General features: G+C 44.0%; 1 protein-coding gene across 3 annotated transcripts in view; it reads right to left on the bottom strand.

The window, feature by feature from the left end:
- Creb5 (cAMP responsive element binding protein 5) overlaps nt 1–8868 on the bottom strand; it is a 421895-nt gene extending 413027 nt beyond the window's left edge. For all 3 annotated transcript variants that reach the window (XM_023709868.1, XM_023709869.1, XM_023709870.1), the window contains exon 1: nt 8780–8868. The gene's annotated coding sequence lies outside the window, so the exon portion shown is untranslated. The remainder of the gene's footprint in view (nt 1–8779) is intronic.
- Nucleotides 8869–9392: the final 524 nt, after the last annotated feature.

The raw sequence follows: 9392 nt of genomic DNA, 5'->3' as shown, positions 1-9392 counted from the left end.
AATTTATATTCCATATATAGACAGATAAAGGTGATCAATAACCTGCCAGGGTGCCACAGCCTACAATCCCAGAACTGAAGGCTAAAGCATAAGGCTTGCAAGTTTGAGGCCCACCTGGACTACATAGTGAGAACTTGTCTCAAAAAAAACAAAAAAGTTTAAAAAGAAAAGATGACAAATAAAATTAAATCTGGGGGAGATACAACTAACATCTTCACCAGAACAAGTTTGGTCTTAGATGATGACACAAAATGTGAAGGGAAAAAATTGTCTCGTACCTAGATGTTTCCAGTGAAGTAAGACTTTTCCCTCCAAAAACAGCTAAAAGGAAGTAGTCCTGGGGCAAAGAAGTATGCCAGAAAGAAGTTTGAAATGTGGGGATCTTGACCTTTCCCCAGATGGAAGATTTCTGTAAGACTATATGTGAATCAAATCCTAAATAAGGCTTCTAAGGAAAGAGAATATTTGAAACAACCATGTTTGAAACATATATAAAACAGAGCTCATCCCTGGTACAAAGAATTATCTTCTACATTGTTCATTCTGTAAATTTTAAGTTTTATTTACCATATTTTTCTAAACATGTTCTGTTGGGTGCGGCATGCCTATAATAAGTGTTAGCTGCCCTTGAACTCTGAATGAATGTTTTACTTCAATCCCTTTCCTTAAATAGAACCACAGAATATTAGAGAAGATTCCTTAGAGCTCAGTTAGAACTACAGCTCTCAACTCTGCTACACATTAGAACCTCTAGTGGAAATTTTAAAAAATACAGAGCCCCAGGCTCCCACCCCAAACCAATTAAATCAGAACGTCCTAGAGGAGGGGGGGCCGTGTTTTTTATAAGGCTCCACAGGTGGTTCCATTGGGCTGCCAGGATTAAGACCCATGATACAGGCTTGCATTGTCTGGTGCCATGGTTGCTGGGCACACGTGGCTACTGAGCACTTTGAAATGTGGGCAGCCCACATCCAGATAGCTGTAGGGGCAAAACACACGCTGGATTGCAAAGGTTTGGTACCAAAAGGAAGGAGGGGGAGGAAAAATATCTCGTTAATATTTGACTATTGATTATATGTTGAAATGATACTGTTTTGGTGGAGCTGGGTTAAGCAGAATATATTATAAAAATGAAGTTTACCTGTGTGCTTTTAGTCTTTATAATTTGGCCCTCTGGACATTTAAAATTATATCTTTCGCCCCCACTCAGAGACAGTGCTGATCAGGAGGGTACTCTACCACAAATGAGGGCAAGGCAGAGACGCTTGAGGACTTCAAGGCAACAGTGAGGATTCCTCCTTCCAGTCTCAGGCTCTGCCTCTTGCCATAAACCGCAAGGCCGCAGAACCACAGTTGGCAGAACCTGAGATACTATGCCCTGGATTATGGACTTTTTCTAATTGATTCTTCAAGATTTGATATTAAAAATGTATTCTCCTTATGGAAAAATAGCCCCTCTCCAGCACATACATTTGTGGTTTCTTATTGTGGAGATACTCTAAGCAGCAAAATAGCTGGGATGGTTGTTAAGGAACAACCAAGCAAGACATAAACATAAGGAAAATGTAAAGAGTGGATGAAGAAAACATTGTACCAGGATGCTGTCCAGAAAATGACCCCCAAGGCCCTCCGTGAGCTGAAAGTCATCTCCTTCACAGTATCATGCCCTTCTCAGCACTTAGATGCTTGAGCCTATAATAATGTTTTCTTCCCCAGAGTTAATATTTCTCTGGACAGTGTTATCATTGCAGTGAGGCCAATCAGGTGATTCGGAATGGTATACCAGTCATACTAGGGGGGCTGGAGAAAATGGACTTTACCCTCCATGCCTTGTACCCTCTGGTGCATGGATTAGTGCCTGGGCAATAGAAGTTGGAACTTAAAAAGAAAAGTCCTATTTTGATAGTGTGAAACAGGCTGCTAAATCTGGGAAATGAAGATTTAAATGTATCACTGCTAATAATCAGCTAACTCAAACAAAAACAGAGTTGGTTTCCTGCCTGTGTATTTCTCCTTGGGAAGCTGGCAGGGTCAGTATTGCATAAAACTGGCTAGAGTGAGTAAGTTACATTTGAGAAATCATACCTGCTCCTCAGTGGAGGACAAGAATAAGAGAGCTGAATCCCCACACAAAACCTCTATGCAAAGAACTGAAAAGGAAACCTGCAGGTCAGGCCAAACAACACATACTACATATGTGCTCAAGATTTCTGTTTGTATGCTCTTTTTTCCCTATCCTAAAGACAACATCATAAATAAAATTATCTTAAAAGTTATAAATAAAATGCTTAGTGCTCAGAAGTCCTCGGTTGCATGCAGGATTTCTGTTAGTTGTGCCTCCCACTTTTGCTGGTCAACCTTCCAAGAGATTCTAGACAGCTCATTTCTGACAGAACCATCTTCACCTCCAAACACTCTCTTACCCTGGCCTAGAATGATAATGTATTACAGACAGGTCCTGGGCCAAAGTACATCTGCTAGAGTGAACATAGATAGCACTTTTTACTCTCATCAACAAAAAGAAAAATGATTCACACGAACTTTACATTTAATAAATTTTTATATTCTTTGCTCAGAGATGATAAAGACAGAAAATAAGAAGAGTCACCACTTTGTTCTCAAATTGTCCTTTAGCCCTTTTTTTTAGTTCTGTATGGTTTTTATTCTCAAACAAAATCTGGATGGTTTCATTTTATGCAATATGTCTTGTGAAATGATGAAGTTAAAATCAGTTAGAAGGCCAACATTAGAAAAATTAACTTTGCAGACATACATAAGAATACACTGACTAGGAACTTCAGTGTGTATGGTCAAGGCAGCTGTTGAAAAGAGATGATCAATTTTGAATTTAAAATGTCAGAGGTCAAACAGCTTAAGAAGACCAAAGCATCCAAAGCTATGGTCTGTGGTTAGTGCTGCACTTATGACAAGGACAGTTGAGGGAAGCCTGGCCTATGGAAAGAGAACCTGACCCAGAGGTTGGGACCAGACCGCCAGCCCTGGCTGGCTCTAGCTCTGGGCCTCGGGTGAGCTAGGAGACACCGGCAGGCCTTGAGTGTCCTTCCTAAATGCAGGTGGTGGCTGGACTGGTCTCTCCTAACTCCAGGATCCACATAAAGATGCTAGCTGTTCAATCTCACTACACTATCAGCAAGACTGGGCCAAACGAAGTTCTTTTCCTCCTCCCAAGATGAGTCCAAGGCAAATGCAAACATGGTAGTTTTCCATCCTTGCTAATTTTGGGGTAGAGATTAGAAATGTGAACTTTAAGTAAATAAAGAAAAGCATCTTCAGGCAGTACTGTGAACCTGGTGGGAGGAGAATAATACCTAAATGACAGTGTAATTAATATCTTATACATTTAGGAATTTCTCCTAAACTTTATATTTTGCTTTGAAAGTTCCAGAGGCTTCAATAAGAGCTACAAAAAATGTTCTTGCATTTCTGAAACAGACTTGTCACTACTTGGAAATTTCTAAATGCCTGCTCTCTTTTTAAAATTTTTCTTATTTAAATCCATGATTTGTGATTTCCAACAATACCCAAAAATACTAAACTGCTCATTTCTTCTAATTATGAAATGTAATAATTCTTTAGCAAAAACATTAAAAATTGATATCATTTTTAAAGGGCTAGACTCTCTATTGAAAGCACTAGTCTCAAAATAGGGAGCTCACTTTGTTCACAAACTGCGGCACAGAAAGGGTCTTTGGTGTCTTTAAGTCTGTTTAGCATAGATGAGAGGGCTTCTTCTCATTTAAACATTCAAAGCTTCTTTCCCCTAATTTATTATATCTCAATGGCATAATTTTCTTAAATATAACTCAGAGAAGTAGTCATCGATTTAAATTTTTAAGCACTAATACATAAAAGCATTGGTTGATTCCCATAATACAGCTGGTAGTCAAACTGGACGAGATAATGAATTGACTGAGATCATTATTCCATCTTCATCCAAGAAAGCTGCCTCTAAAAAAAGACCTTAAATTGCTGCAGAAATCCAATTTGTAAGAAGCAAAAGAAGCATATAGATGGGAGACACCAGCCATGATCACATTAATTTTCTGACTAACAGCAGTGCTTTGAAGTGAAGAAGGAAAAAAAAAAGAAGAAGAAAAGAAAAGAAAAGATGAAAATAAGTCCACCCAGATCCTAGATTTAATCTAACAATACAACCAGAAGTAAATCAACTACAGATACAATGTTTACATCTTGGAGATCCAGCAATGAACATACTCCCCACAAGATAATGTTCAGTTGAAGAAGAAAAGGGATGCCAGGGCTGAGGAAATACTATAGGGCAATGTTGCATCATTGCTCAAAAGTTATAATAGGAAATCAGAAGATTGGGAACTTGACTGAAGATGAATGGCCATGGAAATTCGGAGACTGATTAGTTTTGAACATGCAGATATGGGAACTAGGAAATAGCTATAATGACAATATTCTACTATATAAATTTGAAAGGCAGGAAAAGTCTCTGACAATCTACCATTTATTTAACCTCATTTATTCAAACAAAAGATACAGGAAAATAGATATAGGGGGAAAAAGGCATGGTTTTTACTGTCTTGTAGAAAGAAGCTGTAAATGAAGTCACAACCAACTTCTATTCAACAGGTAATCTGTGGACATCAGTAATTCGCATTAAAAACAGTTGGTTTAGAGATAGTACCAGTTAAGCAAACATGTTTACCTAAGTAAGGTTGAACAATAAAAATCAGTATTATCAGTACATTTAATAACAACAGATCTACATAAAATGCTACAGAGAAAGGAAAATGAAAAGGTTAAAGGGAAATACAGTGAGTTCTTTTATCATTTTCTCTGCATGTCTCAGAACTAAAGAAATAGCTGAGTTCAATCAATAGCGCACTTCTTCCGGGGAGTACATGTCTAGGTTTGAATGTGAAAAGTGGAGCTTTTCTTTTATTTTGTTTCTAATTACCAGGTTTTTAAAAAGAAGGCCTTAATAAAACTCAAGTATTTATTGAAGTGATGCACGAAAGCTTCTGGAAAAGAGAATTCTTACCTGGCACACATTACCTAACAAGTTTCACAGCTTCCCCACTGCAGTTCATGTGCTCATGAGCGTATTTTACCCAGAAAATAATCGTCTTCATGCACAAGCATAGAACCACACAAAACTCTTACACAAAAGTTGCTACAAGTTCCAGGAAACTGACAGGAGCAACGCTAAAGCTCTGTACAAACTAAAAGCTCCATTTCCAAATTCTGCCTTTGAAAATACAACATGGGTCCCACTTAACCGAGCACAAAACGCTTCCCCTGCCTGTAAAACACAGTAAACATCATCTTACCATTATCCGTAGAATAAAATCAGCAATGTGTTTCTTCTTGTTGTCACCAAAACAAATGATTTCTTCCTTTCTTTCTGGTAACTTGTTTTTCACCAGCAAGATTGGGAAGAAAATGAACCTTTGAGTTTTTGCTTCAGTATTTCAGACCAAAAGACTGTGAAACCAGCTCTTGGTTAAAAAAGAAAGAACAGGTATAGGATTTTACAATCACTTCTGCCCCAGAGGTAACTCCTGGTTCTTGTCCCTGCTTCTCTCTCTGGTTCTGTTTCTTTGAGCAATGAGACCAATTTTTCCAGTAGCCTTGAACTCCCTCGATTTAACTGACATGGAAAATGTGACTAGAACCTTGTAGAACTGTCTAGCCTCCAACACTACACAGCCTCAACTTTGTTGCAAGAGTTGAAGAACATCTCTCAAGCAGCTACACGCTCGGCCGGCCGTCTGCACTCCTGCGCTGCGCAGCGCGGCGCGCCAAGGAGCAGTGCGCCACCTAGTTAGCAGGCTGCAATCTCCATCCTAGGAGGGGGGACACCTTCAAACCCTGGGAGCTAAGAACTTGTCAGGGCTCAGCTGCTCTAAAGGTCCAATTGTTTATTTAAATAAAAAAAGATATCGCTACTGAGATAATCCACATCTAGTGGATATGGGAAAATTTAGGTTATAATGGCACTACAAACTTTTACATCTAACTTTGATTTACAAGATAAAAGCAAGTTTTAAATTAAAAGGGCTTTCTGTTAATAGAGCTTATTATTCTGAAGACGGGAATGATTTTCTTCGAAAGTTGTCCCTGGGTGCATGCCTATTATCTTTGCTTTTCCCCCTTCCACTAATGAGCATTTATCTAAAGAGCCTGTTAATCCTCTGATGTGTGCTTCTGGTCAGAGGTAACAGTTTGAATAAAACCACTAATCACTGATCACCAAATCACTGATCATTCATCATGCTCTCCAGTACCCGTGACCCAGGCCATTTTTTTCCCCCTTAAGGCCTCTGCATCACAAACAAGACGTTTAACATTTTTAAGCACATATATTGTGTGTAGGGTTATACTATTTCATCTCTAGTTGTGAATAAATAACAAATAGTGCCACAAACTTGGGCAAGGGGCGTCAATTAGACCCGGAGAGCAGTTTCACAAATTCCTACCCTACAGCCTGGCTTTCACTTTGAAGAAAGTGGATCTGATTATAACAAAACATGTGCCCTGCAAGAAATTCCCACTTATTCAGAGTAAGTTTTCTTCTATTTACTTTTCACCAACTCCAAATCAGAGAACATCCAAATCCCTTGCCGGCCCCTCTCCATCCAAAAGCCTGTTGTTAGTAATTTTATTTTTACTTAGTTTGCACACTTCCCTCACTCCCAAAAGTACTTTTTTACTTTTATCCCTAGAACAAATCACAAAGGTTTTTTTTTTTTATTTCAACTGCCAGATAGACAGATTCTGACTCAATTCATTGACATGCATTTAACTTCCTCTTTCAACATAGAAACTTTAAAAATAATGCAGAAACACGCAGCAATTTATTGCATTGTACTTTGCGTTCAACAACTCACAGGCTCTCACTTTGGAAATAAAGCATCTAATCTTGGCCCTTTTGGCTAGACTGAGTTTAGTTGGCTGCAGCTTCCTCGTGCACTGAACAGTTCTAAGCAGGCACTAGGTGAAGAAGTTAAGGACCTTGTTGGTTGTGGGTTCCTCGCTTTCCTAAGTCAACGCAAGGGCTCAGTATTCTCCCCGCTTCTAAACATTTCCTGGGATGCCTTTTCTATCAGAGGTAAGCATTTTCACCCTGGAGAAGGTGTGCCTGTGCCTTTCTTAAATAATAGAACAGGGCAGATTGTGCTCTGAGCAGGCACTGTGGTCCCTCTGATACCAGAAGCTCTTACCCACACTCAAGGGACAGTATTCGCCCCGGGGAAAGCAGTAAAAGGCGGGGGCGGGCCCAGATGATAACGATGTGGGCGGGTGAAGGGAGGAAAAGGAGGGGTTGGAACCAGAGGGCAATAGAGATGCCCAGGGAACGGGCAGTTGCAGGAGTATAGGGTGGGGGGAGTTGCTTTGTCAGCATTCTAAGCCCCTGATCCCTTGAGTATCTAAGGCTGTTAATCAAACACTTACTGGCCTGCAGAATGACGTAATGGACCTGTATACAGCTTTTATTCCTTGACACACGTCAGAGAGAGGGAAAAATTAAAAATCAAACCCTCTGCAAACTGACAATGAAATATGTAAACAGCATACTCCAGTCTGTGGCCTTGCATGAGCATCAAGTGGGGGCAGCCCCCATCCAGAGAAGTGGGTTTTGTCAGACAGCCTCTGGAAATGCATTTATGGCCAAGAAGAAGCGGGATACAAACCCCCATTCTCTCGCTCCTACCCCTGGAAGAATCATCGCCTTGATTCTCCCATATCTTGCCCCTCTATGAACTTGGTGAAAAGTTTAAGTGGCACGGTGGAGGATCTGCCGCAAAGGAAGGCTCCGCAGCCGGGGCTCAGCACTGTCTGGGCGCCTCAGCGGCTCCAGCCCGAGCTGTCATTTGGGGCAGCCGAGGGGAAGAAGTAAGGATGCCAGGAGAAAGGGACGGAGGCGCGAGGCAGCCGGCGGAGCGTCAGCGGACAGAGCCCCGCTCTCCCGAGCCTGGAGCGCCAGGAGCAAAGTCGAGCGCCCGCTCGGCCGGGGCGACCTCCCCTCCCTGGCGCGCGCGCCCACCAGCCTCGGAGGGCAGCTCTGCGGGAGAGGTGGCCGCAGGCTCGGCACCCGAGAAAGGGCGAGCCCGGGTGCGCTCGCCCGCCCGCCCCTAGGTGACCCGGCGTCCTTGCCGCGCCCGCTGGAAGTTTGCAAACTTTCTCCGGGGGTTCCGCCGCCGCATCACTGGGAAGCTGGGGGCGCGGGGGGCAGGCTCCTGGCTCGTCGTCTCCGCTGCTGCGGCCGCCGCTTGACCACACTTCTGGAGGGGTCCTCACTTTGCCAGGTCTCTGGAGGCAAACACACACCCCCGATTCATAACTGTCCCCCGCGTCAGGGAAACTCACGCGCGCTCCCACGCACGCACGCACGCTCGGGCTGACACGGCGCGGGCTCCAGCGAGCATCTCTCCAGTCGCACGGCGCAGCGGCCACCAAGACGCGCTCCGGGACGGACACGGCGTGGGGACTCTGGGGCGGCCACAGGACACAGCGGAATTCCAGTCTACTAGTAATTGGGGCCGGACTTCCCTTTGGTCCGCCAAAATGTTTACAAACACAGATAACCCTCCAAAAAGATTGCATCGCATCTTCCTTACTCCTTGCCCTGTGACCTGCCCATTGGACCAAGTAACCTCGCGGCTGCTGCCGAGAACCAACCCCTGCAAACAAGTACGCTCCCGAGATGGCTCCCGCGGCAAGTGCAACAAAAGTGGCTAAATGCAAAAGCCCCAGAAGTGGCCGAGCCGTATTTTTAGGAACTTACCAAACAAGTGTGGAGAAGGCAAGAGCGGAGCCTGGGTGAAGGGACCACGTTGGACTGAGCAAAGATTACAATACATTCTATTTAGAGTGCATTACATCACCCCCCCGGTGACGTCACGTGGGATTCCTGAACTTCTAAATCATTGCGGTCCGGCGGGGAGGGAGGAAGAGGGGTGGGGCCAGCAAGCCAAGGGGCGGGTTCCGCCCCGGACCCCGCCCAGGCCCCGCCCCTCCAGCGGACCCTGCTGCACCCTCCCGGCAGCCACGGCTGCGGCAGCGACCGCGCAAGCAACAGCTTGCAGAGCCCAGCGCCTTGTGACACGGCTCCCTGACATTAGTGGTGTGAGTCAGCTTGGAAACAATCCTGATGGCTTTAGACAGGACCACGGAGGAGGCGGACACTGGCTGTGCTGCAGGGAGGGTTTGCTAGGGTCGGACCGGTGTAAGGACCTGGGTGGTGGGAGAAGAGAGTAGCGGGAGAGGGGACGCTGGGGGAAGTAGGGAGAGACTTTCTGCAAATAGAAATTCAGGGCGCTCCCCTTCCCCCACCAGAAGATGTCCAGCTTCTCCTGCCTGCGACAGTCATGACCTCATTGCAGTGTTCCCTGCATCCT

This window comes from Octodon degus, unplaced genomic scaffold, assembly GCF_000260255.1.
Source record: "Octodon degus isolate 3935 unplaced genomic scaffold, OctDeg1.0 scaffold00015, whole genome shotgun sequence".
Lineage (NCBI taxonomy): Eukaryota > Metazoa > Chordata > Mammalia > Rodentia > Octodontidae > Octodon > Octodon degus.
The sequence above is the reverse complement of the archived record's forward strand: the minus strand, read 5'-3'. Positions and strand labels throughout refer to the sequence as shown.